This window comes from Mustela nigripes, chromosome 2 (genome assembly GCF_022355385.1).
Source record: "Mustela nigripes isolate SB6536 chromosome 2, MUSNIG.SB6536, whole genome shotgun sequence".
Lineage (NCBI taxonomy): Eukaryota > Metazoa > Chordata > Mammalia > Carnivora > Mustelidae > Mustela > Mustela nigripes.
In genome coordinates, this window is record NC_081558.1 from 149,151,583 (window position 1) to 149,170,967 (window position 19,385).

A 19,385-nucleotide genomic window follows, 5' to 3' on the forward strand; every position below is an offset into this window, starting at 1 on the left:
GTGTGTCTTAGGTCTGAAAGTGTTATAGGTTTTGGTAAAACAGTTCTGTTGGGTGTTATACAACACACTTTGTCCCAGTGGCTCCAATGTGCTATCAGTGGCTAGGTGAAAATCACGATCCTGTACCAGCTGGGCTACTCCCTTCCAAGACAAAAGCCCTGTTTTTCAGACCCTGCTGACTTTGGCAGGCTTCTTGCCTTTGGCTGAGATCTCTCTGGGGAGGTCCTGCCCTCTGCACAGACTCCTGTCAGGACATTCACCAGGTCCCCCACATGCCTACAGGTTTCTTAAAGTTGGCAGTGAACATGGTTTAAGTCCTTTCCCAGGCACATCCTCGATTCTCAAGAAAATAGGCTTCAAACAATACTGCTCCAGATTTGAAGGGAAAAACAAAACAAAACAATATAAACTAAATCTGTAGATAAACCTCTAGAGAGGTGGCTGGCCAAAATTAAGAGGAAAGAAAAATGTCAAGAAGTGTGGCAGCTTGCTAGTTATTTGTCCAAAATCCTTCCTTCCCTTCTTCCAAGTTATGAAAGCTTACCTGGGCATGGGATTGCCTGGCCACGACGACTTTGGCCAGGGCCCCCTGTACCCAGAAGTCACTATGTGGCTGGGTTCTCATCCAAAGGACACGAGTGAAAATCATTGTGTAACACCTGTGCCATTTTCTTGAAATGAAATCTAGACTGCCCTCCAACACTTCCCACTGACAGTAACCAAGTTTCAATCCCGCTGAAGGGGACAACACCCAAGGGAAAATGAAGTAAAGTTATGCAGAAGAGGGATGGAAGGAAGGAAGGAAAAACAGAAGAAAGGAAAGAAAGGAAGGGAAGGATGGAAGAAGAGGAGGAGGGGAGGAGAGAGGCATAGAGGAAGGAGGAAGGAAAGAGAGTTGCTTTCTTCACCACCAGAGTTGTGGGCCTAGAAGAACATCTACCACAATTTCTTTTTTTTTTCAAGATTTTATTTATTTATTTGACAGACAGAGATCACAAGCAGGCAGAGAGGCAGGCAGAGAGAGAGAGGAAGGGAAGCAGGCTTCCTGAGGAGCAGAGAGCCAGCCCAATGTGGGGCTCGATCCCAGGACCCTGGGATCATGACCTAAGCCGAAGGCAGAGGCTTCTCTGAGCCACCCAGGTGCCCCCCCCAACCACAATTTCCTATAAAGAGACAAGGTTAAGCATACTGTATTATATTTGAAAGCTGCCAAGAGAATGGATCCTAAATGCTCTCACCATATACATACACACACAGTGCGCACACACATGCACACATGAGAAATTATGTGAGGTTATAGAGCTATTAACTCAACTTGTTATAGTAATCATTTCAAAATACACATGTGTATGAAAGCATCACACTGTACACTCTAAACTTACCCATTATGTCCGTTATATCTCAATAAAACTAGGGGCAGAAAGAGACAATGTAGAGTCACTACTATGAAGATCAGCATGAGCTTAAGAATGTCTCCTGAGAGAAGAAAACCTTTCCCCGGAAATCAAACATGTATGCTTTTGGTTCTCAAATTCCATGTGTGAATCACCTGGCGAGCGTGTTGATACAGATTCAGAGCTCCATACCCCGGGATTCTGATTTCAGTCAGTCTCTGGTAGAGGTCCTAGGACCACATCCTTAAAACTCTGCTCCCAGCAGTCACAGCTGTGCCATCAAACACCCAAATTTGTTTACAGTGCCTAGAAAAACCCACAGCAGAGTGAGATCAAAGAACTGAAGAAATCTTGAGGACAGTAGAAATCTATAAAAAGCCTCAGGAAATAATAGACTCATTTATTATCTTCCAGCCAACTTTGCTTATAGGATGTTTTCTGAGAAAACAGCACTTCCTGTACTTCCTCATAAAAACTATGTTCAACGGGGTATGAATTACTATTTCAATCCTTCTACTATTTGCTTGTTTACAAGTTCTTCTCATGATAAATACTACAAAGAAATTTCACTACATTATCTCTCCAAATTATTTTACCTTCCTATTTATGGAAGCCTAAATCAGTGAAGTTCCCTCCATCTCTTTCTGCCTCGATTTCTGTATCATTCATGGAAAATAAAACTGCTTGGTGCTAAAAGCCTTTTGATCTTAGTACATATTACAATCAGAGACTTGGTAAATCACAGATTTCCTACCGGAGCACCTATTTTGATATGTGTTGTATATAGAACTTGTTAATAAGAGAGACTGCCAATTCAGTACTTGCCTCAACTTCTAAAAGGCAAGTACTACTTCTAAGGCAAAGTAGACCTAAATCATTGCCTGTCTAAGGCAGAGTGGTACATGTTACCTCGAGTAGAGGTCCTTCAAGTGTGGAACTGCAGCATGACCTGGGAATTTGTTAGAAATGCAGTCAACTCCCAGCCCAGAGCTACGGGAGGACGTGGGGGCAGAAGGGTAGGAGAGGACTTTTAGGAACTTCTGTTGCTTACTAGTGCTTACTGGGTTTGAGAACTACCACACTACACTCCTCTCTCCTGTGTTTTCCAAATGGCCCATCACTGTCCCTTACTATTTCTGCTGTCAGTCGCCCTTTTTCCCTATCCCAATTCAACCCCTTAGCGTATGTCATCCGTGCTGTGGAAGAAGCCTCTGTCTGGTCTCCCTGGATTTAATCTTGTTCCTTCTCTACCCACCCTCCAGGGAGACTCCAGAGTCATCCTTCTAAATGTTAATTTGCCCGTGAAGTTTCCTAACTAAAATCCTTCAAATGCCTGCAGGATAAAATCCAAATGCTCTGTCAAAAAAAAAGCCCTTTATTATCTGGCCCTCCTTCAAGGCTATATGCCTTGATAAGCAACACCCCTTCACCTATTCTAATGTCTCTTGCTTTTACATATGCTGTTCCTTCTGCCTGGAATGAAATACTTAAGCTGGAAACTTTGATACATAAAGTTGTTTGGGTCTATTCCTAAAGCAGAGTTTCTTCTTCTTAATCTTCCCCACTCCAACCACTACTGAATGAAAGAAACCAAATGATGTTGTTCACTGGTAAAACCAATGAAGGAAGGAAGGAGTAAATGAATAACAAATAAGGAGAGGAGAGAAAATATCCTGCGATCTGAAGTCATGTACAACCTGGACTTCTATCTCCTGCTACCTTACTGTCCAGGTTGCAAACCTGTGGCCAGCAATCATATACTACCCCAGGACTTGTCTTATTTCATCAGCACAACATTCACATTTTTTTCAAATGTATTTAGATAGGGCATGTGCCCTCTTTCCAGCATTTAGTCCCTTCCATCCATTTTTGTCTTGCTTCTACCAGACCCACACATTCATGTTACCATCTTGGCTCATGAAGGTATATGAGTCAGCCACCAGCCTTATGCACTTTTCCAGACCATTGATCCTTTGCTCCTGTTTCTGGACCATAGCTCTCATATTCCAACCCAGCAGCTGCCCAGGTCCTCCCTTCCACCACCGGCTTATACGCAAGTACACATTCTAGAACTTATGCTTATATGCAAGTACAAGCTTATACACAAGTACACATTCTAGAACTCTTAGCATCTCTCTTTGGCACACATGGTGACCTGTCTGAGTTTGAGACCTCCTGTTTCTCTAGGTTGATGCCTTCTCCTGGTCCCAGCTCAGGGTTTTCATATTCCCTGACACATGTGGGGTGAACCTTAGGGCACACATACCAACTCTGACACATTCAAATCATGTGCCCTCAGAATGCTCTATCGCTAAGCTTCAGTTTCCTTGTCTGTGAGTGAAAAATCATACCCTCATTGTAGATTTATTAGAAGAATTAAGTGAGAAATTATAAGCTAAAATATGTTGTGTAGTTTTTCAGACTAGCAGAGCCTTATTTAATTCTATCTTCTTCAAGCTGGTTAAGGCAATGCAGTGCCAATAATATAACTAAAAAGCATCTACTATGTGTTGCTCTGTTCAAAGACATATTTCAGTGAATTCTTCCAAAACAACCACCATAACTGTGAGCTGGTACTATTATTCCCATTTTACATAAAGAGAAATTGAAGCTCAGAGAAGTTAAAATATTTGTCCATTAAAATAAATGTATGTCAGTAAGGAATGCTACAAACAATGAACTTTTTTTTTTTTTTTTTTAAATCATCTTGCAAGGAATTAGAAGCTAATAACCCCAGGGTTGGGTCAATGAATTTGACCAGGTAGGGGCACTAGGTCAGGGTCACAGGCATCTTCTTGTTCCTCCTTCTCAGTCAGAAGATAGCTATGACCATTTTATCCTTTTACAGATCCAATTCAGGAAGAAGGAGGGGCAGTGGAAAACAGAAAATTACTTTCTCCTCATGTTGTTCTCTCATTTTAGGAAGATATTTTCTAGAAATGCCCTGGGACCTTTCCCTTACAGCTGAATGGACATAAGTGGGTCACATAGCCCAGTTGGAAGGAAGGCTGGGGAAGCTAGAATCTTACTTTCTCAGCCTTTCTGTGGAATGTTGGAGAAAGCTAAGGAGCTTGGGCATGGGTTTGGATGGGCTGAGGCCATGTCTGCCACCAGGAGACTGGAAGAACTAGGATTCTAGTACAAGCCTGCTTAACTTCAAAGTTTGCATCCTTTTCGCTACTCTATACTACATCTTTTGTTATATAAATGTAAATTATTTTACAGAAATTTAATATATTAATAAAAAATCCAAACTACAGTTTTCTGCCTTTCCTTTCTAAACTCTTTCAAAGAAAGCCCATTTACTTCTCTAGTGACCTATGATAAAAATGGCATATTATAAATATACCATTGTGCTATTATGGAAGAGGGTATAACACTCTTGAAATTTGTTTTCCCTTTGATATAAAAAATATATGTGATGTTATAAAGCAAGAGTCATCAAATTGGCAATAGACTTCAGATATATTTAAATGAAGAAGGATAGATTACATGTTTTTCAGAGATCCATTTTTTTATTTTTTATCACAAATTCATGTAACCTAGGTAACATGTTTCCACTCTATCTTTCAACCAAATATGTCTTCAACATTTTCAAATTTTAAGCCAGAATCTTTCTCTAAAGAATTTTTTGTATGTGTTTGAGGACCAGAGTTGCATTTCAAATTATTTCAGAAATCTACTAATATTCATCAAGACGTGAGTATACAGAAGACTAGAATATTTCAATCTAATTCCTCAAAGAGACATATTTACTTAACTCACTTACACTGTTGAAATGCAATTCAGATCCAAGTTTAATTTCAGAGTTAAAATTGCCATTCAGTTTTGCAAGAAATAATTGTATTTGCTTTATTAAAAGCAGAAAGAAGTAAATTTCTGTTTATTTAAACCTTCACAAGAAGTTAGTTAATTTAGGGCATAAGAGAATCCTCCTTTTAGTCTAAAAATCATCATATTTAACTATACTCGTTGTCAGTGAGGGAGCAGTTTCTCTGGTTTTATATTTCACATTTTGATTCATGAAATCACCTTCTCTGTGTTATTGGTATGAAAGGAAGGGGTGGGTTATAAATATTGTGTTCAGATTAGTCATCTAAAAACAAGACATTTATAAAAGAACATTAAAACAATATTATCTGCAGGGGGGCTAAAAATGCCCCCATTAAAAGAAAAACAAGGTTTGTACTGAAGATGGTTACAAAATACTAGATGAATGCTAACTATGGTTATTGATCTCAGTACTCAGTACTCAGTATTGAGCAGTACTAAGTTCAATGCTGTTTTCCTCAGAAATGCCTGCAGCAATCTGCAACAGAAAAAGAAGAGTAGCTCCATTATACAGGAGTGCATTGTTTGAAGACGGTGGGGGGAGGAGGGGTAGGGGTTGGGGGTCAAGGAATGCTAGAGAGAAGAGAAAAAAAGTGCATTGTTTTGCACAACAAGAAGTGTAGAAAAGGCAAGATGGCACTTAGATGATCTCCTCAGGGGCCCAGGTCCACAAATCTTCATGTACAGGCCTTCATCCTCACGATCAGAAAGTAGCAGCTTCACTGCCCGGTAACTATTCTCACTCTGGGTGAGATGAGATCTGGCCAGCAGTCCTAGAGGCACCATTCTGAAATTTTATGACACGATTTGAAAACCATCAATTCCAGTCCCCTCATTTTTCAGCAAAAAAACCTAAAACACTGTTAGATCAAAGAGGTTGCGCTAGGTGGCCCAGTTGTTATTTTCAGAACAAGAACAAGTCCTTGTAGTCCTTGGGCCAATGCCATCTCTCCTGCACCCACCACTCTATGGCTCTCACGTGGGCTTCCTTTGGAATGTTAGTGATGATGGTGCTGGGGATCTGTCCTCATCCTGAGGGGGACAGGGTAGGAAAGGGTCCAGTCACTGATGTCTAACAACCTTCCTAGTATGATACCAGGTGAGCAGGAATTTCTTCTCTCTCATCATTCTCTAAAATCCCACGTGTTTCTATTGCTACAGAGTCAGCTCTCTGCTCCTTGGAACCAAAAGGCCAGAGCATATGGAAACCTTGGTGAAGAGAACAGCAGCCACAGTTGTGATGACTGTGATGGTGATGGTGAAGGGGGTAGGAAGTGTGGAGGAGAGAGAATCCAATTTATTTTAAAATATGGATGTTCTCAGTATGTATTTATTAGCTTTGTGCCCCACATCGATGCACAGGGACAAACGCAAAAGCTCTCATCTGACATCCTTTTACTACGTAAACAGAGAAGAGCGCTCATAATTATCACAAAAGTATACAGCTGGCCTAACAGCTCAGCCATTCCCGAGCAGGTTCCGTAGCTCTGGTTTGACCGAGATGAGAACTGAATTCCTGTTATCGAAAGAACTGGGTCACGCAGCTCGATAGGATGACTGTTGACCGAGAGTGGAGCCATGCCGTTAGTCAGAGCTCCGCTTGAGGAAGCTGCGACACATTCTGCTCTGTGTGACGGCAGATGGCCTCAGCATGCCTTCATGCTTGGTCAGATGTTATTAATCTGTGACCAGAGGAGCAGGTGGCAACTCGAGTCCGTGCGATTTCCTTCAGAAGTCACCCGAGCTACGGAGACGTATGAATTGTCTCAACGTGTTAGAATCTCCATAGAGCTTATTTTTAATAATTGTGCTTCTTAAGCAAATGGAAATGAGGGAAGGACATTTTATCTCCATTTTCCCGGCATCTATGAAAGACTCCATAGAATATTTAAGTGAGTAATCACTCACTTAAATACTCACTGGACAAAAGTAATTCTAAAATAGAACATTAACTCCACATTTAAAAAAAAAATTCATTAAACCTGAGTAGTTCATTACCATGAAATTCATTTGATTATATTTTATAGCATGAATAGGAGTTTCCCCAGTATAAAGCATTCAGCCCAACCTTTTACAGATTAAGGTGCATTAGGAATGTAAATTATTCTAAGCCAAAGACTATTTCCTTTCCAGGTCACATCTCTGCAGCCCTAGGATGTCACCCTAGCACCTGAGAGATCAACACCTCCGTGAGTCTTCCTGGAGAAAGGGTCCTAATAGGCCTCATCAGTCCATGTGGATATATTTCTGTAAAGCAGTTAAAAATACCAGCATCCCAAATTAAAACCTTAAATTTATTACCTACAGTTATTAAAATGCCTTGGTCAGAGGCCGTTCAGCATCCCCTAAATAGCTTTCCTTTCTTATTATTATTTGTATTAGTGAAAGCCATTTAAAAAGGAAATCCCATTTCAATTTATCTTTGTGTTTAGATTGTTGTTCTAGCCTAAGAAAAAGAAAGGAAAAAAAGCTAATCCCTTTATAAATGAAAATTGCCTTCTTGTGTTCTGAACTAATTCAATCTAAATTGTTAACTCTGCAGAAGGTGCATTCAGAAGAGAGAAATCTCATCCCAAGGGCTAGAGGGGTAACAGGTTTATCTTACTTATGCATCTGGTGCCCTAATTCACGAGGACTCTGAAACTCTGGACTTCCCACTCAGCTCACAGCCAGCAGCAGCCCCCTTTTATTCAATAAATTCTGCAATGGCAATGCAGTAAGATAATAAGCTCAACCCAGTGGAGTGTCCAAGATAAATACGGAGCCATGGCATAAACCTTTAGCAACTGGAAAGGAGCAGCTGTTCAATATCACGGAAAACTGCCTGGGGTTGAAGTTTGGGATGTAGGAGGAAGGGGGCCTAGAAAGACAACAACTTCACTTCACCCAACTTGCGAAGTGAAAATGCAGCATTCCAAAGCAAACAGCTCTGAATCATAAGTATGGAGTCTGGCTTTCCTACGTGCATGATGACCAAAATCTGTTTATTTGTAGGTGTCAGATTCTCCTCTGCAAAAACAAGCAAATGACTGTTACGGTTTTATATTTAGAGCAAAATGCTGAATGCTCTCTTAGAAGAATCCACCAAAGGTCTGTTCCTCCATCTTGTGTCAACAGAGTGCCCCCAAATAGATGCCCTAGGTCACTTCTTTTCCACTCCTCATGTAAAGCAGCATTCTATTTGGAATTCAGAAACCAGACCCTGACAGGAGTTTTAAACAGCATCAACGTGTCTCCTGTCTACAAGGGATTCATTCCTTGCCCCACTTCCTCTTTGAGCTTAGTCCCCAACACAAACAATTAGAAAACCACACTGAACCAGATTGTGGCAAATGATTTCATCGTAATTTGCTTTTTAATTTCAGTTAAATTGAAGGAGGCGATATGGAAGTCAATGCTAGCATTTTCCCCAAGCCTAGGCCTTGAGTGAAGCATCCCAGGCAGGTTTGTTCCTGCCTGAATATTTGTTTTGTAGCCCTTGAGAAACTTCTGTCCAAGTAAAGCTGTTCGACAGGTTCATGTTTAAGAGCTTTGGTAAACTCCACGCTTAACCACAATTACAGCACCTACTAAAAATAATTTACAGAGACACACAAAGCCGGAGTGTGAAGGGGAGAATTTGGCCTGTCTAGCTAAATTGCTCTCCGGTTGTTTTAGTAGATCCTGCCTGAGAATCCCAAAGTACAGCTGAAGATCCTGTTGGGTCAGACTCTGGCATGTCTGAACTGTGTTGTTCACCAACTCCCTCCACTATCTATGTAATAGTCAGGAGAGTCATAGATAGATAAATGGATAGATAGATAATGTCATAATCTATCTATATCTATATTTCTTAAATTAAGCAATTGTCCTATATGGTCTTACTGTCCCTTATCTTTCCAGAAATAGAAACGTAATTGGTTTCTACCTTTGTCATCAGAATAAATTGTGTGGCTGAAGGGATTTGTGTTCTAATGGTCATTTTCAAAGAAAAATGCAATATAGTCATCTTAAATAATTCAGGAGTCATGTAATTATAATCATTTTTACATAGAAAACAAAACAGAAACCACTTAGATAATTTTGGTTGAGTCATACTTCCACTTTCCACTCTGGTTAGTGGAAAACGATAATAATATACCTAGAATTTATTTTGCCCCCATGGATGCTAAAAAAAACCTATATTTCAGTACCTTCTATGCACAGAAAAAAGAAAATTACTTCCAGTCTTTTGAGTGCTTACATTATACAGATGTGCAAAGAAATTGCTGCTCCCTTAACTTCTCCATAAAGATTTAGCTTCCCTACTGGATGCCACCCAAAAAGTGGCAGAAAAAATTGTCAGTCCAGTAATTAGTCCAATAGACTAATCCCGGGCCAACCCCATCACTGAAACATCAACTTAGGCCACACAGTCTCACTCTAATAAGGCTGTTCTTTACCCTTCTTCCTTCCTTCCTTAAGTTGGCAGTGGGTAAGTGACAGAGACTGATAAGCTATTAGAGCAGCAGGTAAAGGGAGTGGCGCACATGTATTTGTGTTCCTTGTGTAGTTCTCCTCATTGTTGAACCCTCTAACGACCCTTGCTAAACAGTAAAGATTAGTCCACCACTTATCTACCTCTTCATCCAACTAGGGTTCCACAAGCTTCTCAGCTGACCCTTGGTGATGGGCATCCTGAGGTGTCTGGCCCAGGCAGTTGGCACCGTAGGCCTTGGTTAGAGGACCACTTCACTCTTAACCATGATCATCCTCCAGACTCAGACACCAGATTGCCTGATTCCAGATCACTGCTTCCCATCTGAGACCTTGGATAAATTATTCAATATCCTTGTGTCTGTGTTTCCTCATCTATATAATGGGGAGGGACTAATAATAACAGCATCTACCTCTCAGAGTTGCTATGAGGACGAGTGAACAAAGATGAAGTATTTTGAGTGGCACCTGGCACATGTAAGTGTTATGTAAGTATTTATTACAAGTGCTATCGTTGTTGTGCTAGGAAGGTATGCAGTCAGAGTCAGCTTACGTTTACATGTGCCATGCAAACATGTGACAACCTCTAGATTCTATGTGACAACCAGCCAAAGGAAAATGCAGATCTTTGCTATGCTAGGCCATGCAGCATTCTCAGTTGTGACCAGCCCCAGGTTAGTAGTAGAGCAAGCTGAGATCTTCTCCTAGAATCCCAAAATGAATCAAGGAAAACTCTGCCCACATCATTTGGTTAGGCTTGCCTGATCGCCATGCCCGGGCCAAAGCCAGAGAAAGGAGCCAGAGCTCGGAGCCAGAGCTCAGTCTCACCTCATCTGTCTTGCCTCTCCCCCTCTTCTCCCAACAATCCTCAAAATGCTATCAGGAACTTGTCCCTCACTTGTCCCTCCCATCTCCCTTCCCTTGTGTCGTATCTTCCTCTTCCAGACTCCAGGTTCGTTGGCTATGATAAAAGGGTGAAAGAGTGAAGGAGAACTTACTAACATTGAGACCTAATTAAGAAGCTTTCTAAAATATCATACGTACCACACTAGTTCATAAACCAAAATATAGCCAGAACCATCTTCGAATCGTCAGGGATAAAAGGAAGAAAAGTACCAACAACTAAGTGGGTCTGGGGTCTGGAATTCAGAGAAGTAGCAGGAATTCAGGATATTTCAGCCCATGGAAGCGATTTCCTGAAGAGATCTCTCCAGGTCTCCTTCCAGGGATTTTTGGGGAGAAGGAAACATTTTAACTAGAAATAAAGTACTGATTCTAGATAATTATAAATTAAGATTTTCTGGGAAAAATTGACTGTAAGATGCATCTTTCAAAACTATCATGAACAGGGGCATCTGGGTGGCTCAGTGGGTTAAAGCCTCAGCCTTCAGCTCAGGTCATGATCCCAGGGTCCTGGGATCCAGCCCTGCATCGGGCTCTCTGCTCAGCAGGGAGCCTGCTTCCTCCTCTCTCTCTGCCTGCCTCTCTGCCTACTTGTGATCTCTGTCTGTCAAATAAATAAATAAATAAATAACTATCCTGAACAAAGCAGGAAACACAGCACCTTAATGAGAAACAACCTGGAGTCAGGATTCTTTATAGACATTTTCTACAGGGAAGGCCAATTTCTATAGTTGATGACCAATAACAAATTTTTTAAAATGATACCCAAAAAATTAGTCTAAAAATGGAGACTCCCTCAGCTCCTGGTAGCGTCGTCCTATGATCTAAGAAGGTAGACCACATATACAGGTTTAAGACCTTCCTGTTCAACACTGCAGTACCATGAAGAACCATGCTGTTCTGATACAAAAAAAAATAATAATAAAAAATAAAAATATTGCTTTGGGACTTCTCTAAGCTACTCCAACTAAAATATAAAAATAGAGAATATTCCATGGAACATACAAATCTAGAAATCCAGACATCTCCAAGCTTCCTAGCTGTAAATCACCATGCGAACCATCTATGAACAAGCCACAGTATCTCCTTCAAAGCAGACGTCCCTGCTCATGGTTTCAGGTATAAACTACTCTGTCTCTTCTATTAACACTGCAGCCACAAGTGGATTCTGTATTTAATTTTCTGAGGCTCTGTGTGTCCACGCACAGGATGAAAATGGTAAACAGGCTCAAAGTCATGAAGAAAACTTTGGTGACTGTAATTGTGTTGCCCATTTCTGTCTGCAAGGTCATTCATTAGCTGCAATTTTATGAAAGTAGCAGGCCTAACTCATTAAAGCCATTGGTGTTTTTAAAATGGAAACGGTTCATAACAATTTAACAGAAGAAAAAAGCCCTGGGGTCATGCAGAAGTTTCTTCATTAAAAGAAAATTAACCCTGAATTTGTAGCACCAAGATTTAATAAGCAATGGTAATTCTTGCCCCAAATTTATCAGATAAAAAAAGTACCATATGGCTTGATTATATGTGGTAATTAGGATAGAATTGAGAAGTAATGGAATCACAGAACTTTTAGACCTGAAAGAGATGTAACAGATTATTTCATCCAATCTCTTTAGTTTGTTCCTCCCAACCCATGCCCCCATGCCTCCCTCTCCCCACACACACATTTTACAGACAAAGCAACTGAGTCCCAGAAAAAAAAATTCCTTTCTCTAGGTTACATACTTAAATATTATAACTAAAAGCCTATATACTCATTTTAGCACAGAAAATGACAAAAGAAATTCTAGTGTAAATAACAATCTAGAGCAAAGGTTTGTATTATATAAGATAAAGAGGCTAATAACCTTAACATATAAAGAAATTTCTATTGGGGCGCCTGGGTGGCTCAGTGGTTTGGGCTGCTACCTTCGGCTCGGGTCATGATCTCAGGGTCCTGGGATCGAGCCCCACATCGGGCTCCCTGCTCCGCAGGAAGCCTGCTTCCCTCTCTCTCTCTCCCTGCCTCTCTGCCTGCTTGTGATCTCTGTCTGTCAAATAAATAAATAAAATCTTTAAAAAAAAAAAAGAAATTTCTATTAATCAATAAAATGTTTAACAGCTCAAAGGGAAACTAGAGAAAGCACATTCATAGACAATTGAGAAAAGCATCCATAAGAATTCTTGATAAATGTTCAATCTTAAAAAAAAGTAAAGAAATGCAAATTGAAATAAGAAAAGTTCATGATCACCTATCCATTGATAAAAGATTTTTAAGTAGGTTAATATTCACTATTGCTGAGGGTTATAGAGAAGGGTTCTTTTATATGCTGCTGGTACAGATAAAATTTGGTACAGACTTTCTGAACAGCAGTTTAGTAATATATCAAAAGCCTTAAAAATATTTATGTCCCTTGACCTACTAATTCAATTTCTAACCATTTATCCTAACAGATAATTAGAGATGTACACTAGTAATTATATAAAATGCAATATTATAGGAGTGAAGAGTTGAAATCATAGAAATGTCCCATAATAGGGACTGTGTAAATGTATTTTTTACATTCTTTCAATTGAGTATCACCCAGTAACATGTCATATGACAAAGTAAATTTCAAACCACAAAAAAACAATTGTAAAAATATCAGATTATAGAAGAAAGGTACAGTGTGATTTAAAACGTTGTCCTGTCAATAAGAAAAAAAATATAAAATATATGGAAAAGAGATAACAAAATGTAAGCAGTAGCATTCTAAATATTTCTGCTTTGTTTTCCACAATTTTTCAAAGTTTTACCAATAATAAGCATGCATTACATAAAGACAGAATCCAGGCAATTTAAATGCCAACAAAGCATCTATTAAAATAAACCTGACTTATTTTTCAATGTGGAAGTAGAATGTTGTAATCTGCAGGGACCCTTCCAAGGATATCATTCTATAGTTGGAATCTGAGCCTTCAGAAAGCCACACTCTCTCTGTTAAACTGCTTCAATGAGAATAAGACAATGATCTCTCCCTCCCTCTCTCTCTCTCTCATCCACACACACACACACACACACACACAGACACACACACAGAATTATTTTCATACTGCATTTAACCTTTTGGCAGTGTGGGGGGGCGAGGAGAAGGACCCAGTGTCCCTTTAAATCTTAAGCATCACTTTGTAACTTCCATCCCTGAAATAAGGTCACTGGTTTAAATGCCTTTAGCACCTGATTAATTAGTAATCAGGACAGAGTAGATAGTTTTTCTGCTTCAGAGCCAGTAATTATCATTCCTGACACAGAATTCAACTTTTGGTAGGCAGCAGGCACGCTGCTGTCACCATTATACTCTGCTCCACACTCCAAATTTATTTTAAGGTTCTGTTTGGGAAAAAAAGAAAGAATCCTTGTGAAGATTTTACCCAAAGCAGCCTCTTACTGGAGTCATTTTTTTTTCTTTCTATCAGATCCCTACATTATACAGGTGAAAGAACTGATTATTTGCTAAAAGCAAAGAAATTGCAGAACACTAGTATGTATCTCAGAGAGATATTAAAGATTTTTGAAACTCAAATCATGATTATTAAAACAAAAAAAAAGGGAGGGGAAGAAAAGACTTTCAAATCCTAAAGTACCATGAAAAAATTAGAAAATCTGGCTTTTCCCTTTTTAATTTTGAATGTTGTACCTACAATCAAACACATGTACATCTAAAGCCTCTTAATTAAGGAACCTTTTGGGGAAACACCTGTAATGAATGGCAAGTATCAAAAGACAAGAAATAACCAGTGTTGGTGATGATGTGAAGAAAAGGGAACCCTCACGTACTGTTTGGGGAATGTAAATTGGTGCAGCCGCTGTGAAAAACAGTATGAAGTTTCCTCAAAAAATTAAAAATAGAAACAACATACAATCCAGTAATTCCACTACAAGGTATTTACCCAAAGAAAACAAAAACATTAATTTGAAGAGATAAATGCACCTTTACATTCATTGCAGTAGTATTTACAATAGCCAAGATATGGAAGCAACCTAAGTGTATATCAATAAATAAATGAATAAAGAAGATGAAAACACACACACAATGGGCTGTCACTCAGTCATTTAAAAAAGAAGAAAATCTTGCTATTCATGATAACATGGATGGTGGATCTAGAGGGTATTATGCTAAGTAAAATAAGCCAGGCAGAGAAAGCCAAATACCATATGATTTCATTTATATGCAGAATCTTAAAAATAAAATAAAGAAACAAAACAGAAACAGACTCATAAATACAGAGGAAAAGACTGGTGGTAGCCAGAGAGAAGGAGGTGGGTGGATAGGAGAATAGGAAAAGGAGATTAAGAGGTACAAATGCGAGAAATGAGTCAAGATGGAGGAGAAGTAGCAGGCTGAGACTACTTCAGCTAGCAGGAGATCAGCTAGCTAGCTTATCTAAAGATTGCAAACACCTGCAAATCCATCAGCAGATAGAAGAGAAGAAGAACAGTAATTCTAGAAACAGAAAAACAACCACTTTCTGAAAGGTAGGACTGGTGGAGAAGTGAATTCAAAGCTACGGGAAGATAGACCCCGGGGGGAGGGGCCGGCTCCTGGCAAGTGGAGGAGCAACAGAGCACAAAATCAGGACATTTAAAAGTCTGTTCCACTGAGGGACATCACTCCAGAGGCTAAACCAGGGCGAAGCCCATGCGGGGTCAGCGTGGCCTCAGGTCCCGCAGGGTCACAGAAGGATTGGGGGTGTCTGAGTGTCGCAGAGCTTGCAGGTATTGGAACGGGGAAGCCAGCTACAGAAACAGAGCCGACAGTAAGCTCACAGCTTGGGGTTACCTTGAACTGGTGGCAGGCTCGGTGACTCCGGGGCACGGCCGGAGGTCAGGCAGACAGGAGTTACTGGGCGCTGTTCTCTGAGGGCACACTAAGGAGTGGGGCCCTGGGCTCTTGGCTCCTCTGGGCCAGAGACCAAGAGGCTGCCATTTTCATTCCCATCCTCCGGAACTCTATGGAAAGCACTTAGGGAACAAAAACTCCTGAAAGCAACCCTGAGAGGATTACTCAGCCTGGCCCCTGGTAAGGGTGGTGCAATTCCACCTGGGGAAAAGACACTTGAGAATCACTACAACAGGCCCCTCCCCCAGAAGATCAACAAGAAATCCAGCCAAGACCAACTTCACCTACCAAGGAGTGCAGTTTCAATACCAAGGCGAGCAGCAGAATTCCAGAAGAAGAGAAAGCAAAGCACGGAACTCATGGCTTTCTCCCTGTGATTTTTTAGTCTTGCAGTTAATTTAATTTTTTTTCTTTTTCATTTTTTTTTATCTTCTTCTGCTAAAATGTTTTTTTAACTTTTACCCTTTCTTTTAACATTTTTAACTAGTTTATCTAACATATATATTTTTTCGTTTTTATACTTTTCTTTATTCATTTTCTTTTTAAAATTCTTTTCTTTTTTTTTTCTTTTTTCCTTTTTTTTTCTTTCTTCCTGAACCTCTTTTTATCCCCTTTCTCCCCCCTCACGATTTGGAATCTCTTCTGATTTGGTTAAAGCATATTTTCCTGGGGTTGTTGCCACCCTTTTAGTATTTTCCTTGCTCCTTCATATACTCTTATCTGGACAAAATGACAAGATGGAAAAATTCACCACAAAAAAAAAGAACAAGAGGCAGTACCAAAGCCTAGGGACCTAATCAATAAAGACATTGGTAATATGTCAGATCTAGAGTTTAGAATGACAATTCTCAAGGTTCTAGCCGGGCTCGAAAAAGGCATGGAAGATATTAGAGAAACCCTCTCGGGGATATAAAAGCCCTTTCTGGAGAAATAAAAGAACTAAAATCTAACCAAGTTGATAACAAAAAAGCTATTAATGGGGTGCAATAAAAAATGGAGGCTCTCACTGCTAGAGTAAATGAGGCAGAAGAAAGAATTAGCGATATAGAAGACCAAATGACAGAGAATAAAGAAGCTGAGCAAAAGAGGGACAAACAGCTACTGGACCACGAGGGGAGAATTTGAGAGATAAGTGACACCATAAGACGAAACAACATTAGAATAATTGGGATTCCAGAAGAAGAAGAAAGAGAGAGGGAGCAGAAGGTATACTGGAGAGAATTATTGGGGAGAATTTCCCCAATATGGCAAAGGGAACAAGCATCAAAATTCAGGAGGTTCAGAGAACGCTCCTCAAAATCAATAAGAATAGGCCCACACCCCGTCACCTAATAGTAAAAGCCTTAGTGACAAAGAGAAAATCCTGAAAGCAGCCTGGGAAAAGAAGTCTGTAACATACAATGGTTAAAATATTAGATTGGCAGCAGACTTATCCACAGAGACCTGGCAGGCCAGAAAGAGCTGGCATGATATATTCAGAGCACTAAACGAGAAAAACATGCAGCCAAGAATACTATATCCAGCTAGGCTATCATTGAAAATAGAAGGAGAGATTAAAAGCTTCCAGGACAAACAAAAACTGAAAGAATTTGCAAACACCAAACCAGCTCTACAGGAAATATTGAAAGGGGTCCTCTAAGCAAAGAGATAGTGGTAGATCAGAAAGGAACAGAGACAATATACAGTAACAGTCACCTTACAGGCAATACAATGGCACTAAATTCATATCTCTCAATAGTTACCCTGAATGTTAATGGGCTAAATGCCCCAATCAAAAGACACTGGGTATCAGAATGGATAAAAAAACAAAACCCATCTATATGTTGCCTACAAGAAACTCATTTTAAGCCCGAAGACACCTCCAGATTTAAAGTGAGGAGGGTGGAAAAGAATTTACCATGCTAATGGACATCAGAAGAAAGCAGGAGTGGCAATCCTTATATCAGATCAATTATATTTTAAGCCAAAGTCTATAATAAGAGATGAGGAAGGATACTATATCATACTCAAAGGGTCTGTCCAACAAGAAGCTCTAACAATTTTAAATATCTATGCCCCCAACGTGGGAGCAGCCAACTATATAAACCAATTAAAAACAAAATAAAAGAAACACATCAACAATAATACAATAATAGTAGGGGATTTTAACACTCCCCTCACTGAAATGGACAGATCATCCAAGCAAAAGATCAACAAGGAAATAAAGGCCTTAAACGACACACTGGACCAGATGGACATCACAGATATATTCAGAACATTTCATCCCAAAGCAACAGAATACACATTCTTCTCTAGTGCACATGGAACATTCTCCAGAATAGATCACATCCTCGGTCCTAAATCAGGACTCAACCGGTATCAAAAGATTGGCATCATTCCCTGCATATTTTCAGACCACAATGCTCTGAAGCTAAAACTCAACCACAAGAGGAAGTTTGGAAAGAACCGAAATACATGGAGACTAAATAGCATCCTTCTAAAGAATGAATGGGTCAACCGGGAAATTAAAGAAGAATGGAAAAAAATCATGGAAACAAATGATAATGAAAATACAACGGTTCAAAATCTGTGGGACACAACAAAGGCAGTCCTGAGAGGAAAATATACAGCAGTACAAGCCTTTCTCAAGAAACAAGAAAGGTCTCAGGTACACAACCTAACCCTACACCTAAAGGAGCTGGAGAAAGAATAAGCAAGAAACCCTAAGCCCAGCAGGAGAAGAGAAATCATAAAGATCAGAGCAGAAATCAATGAAATAGAAACCAAAAAAACAATAGAACAAATCAATGAAACTAGGAGCAGAACTGGTTCTTTGAAAGAATTAATAAAATTAATAAACCCCTGGCCAGACTTATCAAAAAGAAAAGAGAAAGGACCCAAATAAATAAAATCATGAATGAAAGAGGAGAGATCACAACTAACACCAAAGAAATACAAACTATTATAAGAATATACTGTGAGCAACTTTACGCCAACAAATTTGACAATCTGGAAGAAATGGATGCATTCCTAGAAACATATAAACTACCACAACTCAACCAGGAAGAAATAGAAAGCCTGAACAGACCCATAACCAGTAAGGAGATTGAAACAGTCATTAAAAATATCCAAACAAACAAAAGCCCAGGGCCAGACAGCTTCCCGGGGGAATTCTACCAAACATTTAAAGAAGAACTAATTCCTATTCTCTTGAAACTGTTCCAAAAAACAGAAATGGAAAGAAAATTTCTAAACTCATTTTATGAGGCCAGCATCACCTTGATCCCAAAACCAGACAAGGATCCCATCAAAAAAGAGAGCTATAGACCAATATCCTTGATGAACACAGATGCGAAAATACTCAACAAAATACTAGCCAGTAGGATTCAACAGTACATTAAAAGGATTATTCACCACGACCAATTGGGATTTATTCCAGGGCTGCAAGGTTGGCTCAACATCTGCAAATCAGTCAATGTGATACAACACATCAATAAAAGAAAGAACAAGAACCATATGATACTCTCAATAGATGCTGAAAAAGCATTTGACAAAGTACAGCATCCCTTTCTGATCAAAACTCTTCAAAGTGTAGGGATAGAGGGCACATATCTCAATATCATCAAAGCCATCTATGAAAATCCCACCGCAAATATCATTCTCAATGGAGAAAAACTGAAAGCTTTTCTGCTAAGGTCAGGAACATGGCAGGAATGTCCATTATCACCACTGCTATTCAACATAGTACTACAAGTCCTAGCCTCAGCAATCAGACAACAAAAGGAAATTAAAGGCATCCAAATCGGCAAAGAAGAAGCCAAATTATCACTCTTTGCAGATGATATGATACTATATGTGGAAAACCCAAAAGACTCCACTCCAAAACTGCTAGAACTTGTACAGGAATTCAGTAAAGTGTCAGGATATAAAATCAATGCACATAAATCAGTTGCATTTCTCT

At 39.7% G+C, this 19,385-nt stretch overlaps 1 long non-coding RNA gene across 2 annotated transcripts in view; it reads right to left on the minus strand.

Moving 5' to 3' along the window:
• LOC132010165 (uncharacterized) overlaps positions 1-15,638 on the minus strand; it is an 85,526-nt gene extending 69,888 nt beyond the window's left edge. Inside the window, exon 1 of one of the 2 annotated variants that reach the window (XR_009402184.1) lies at positions 15,386-15,638. This is a non-coding gene — a long non-coding RNA (uncharacterized LOC132010165). The remainder of the gene's footprint in view (positions 1-15,385) is intronic. The other variant, XR_009402185.1, reaches the window with a different exon arrangement.
• Positions 15,639-19,385: the final 3,747 nt, after the last annotated feature.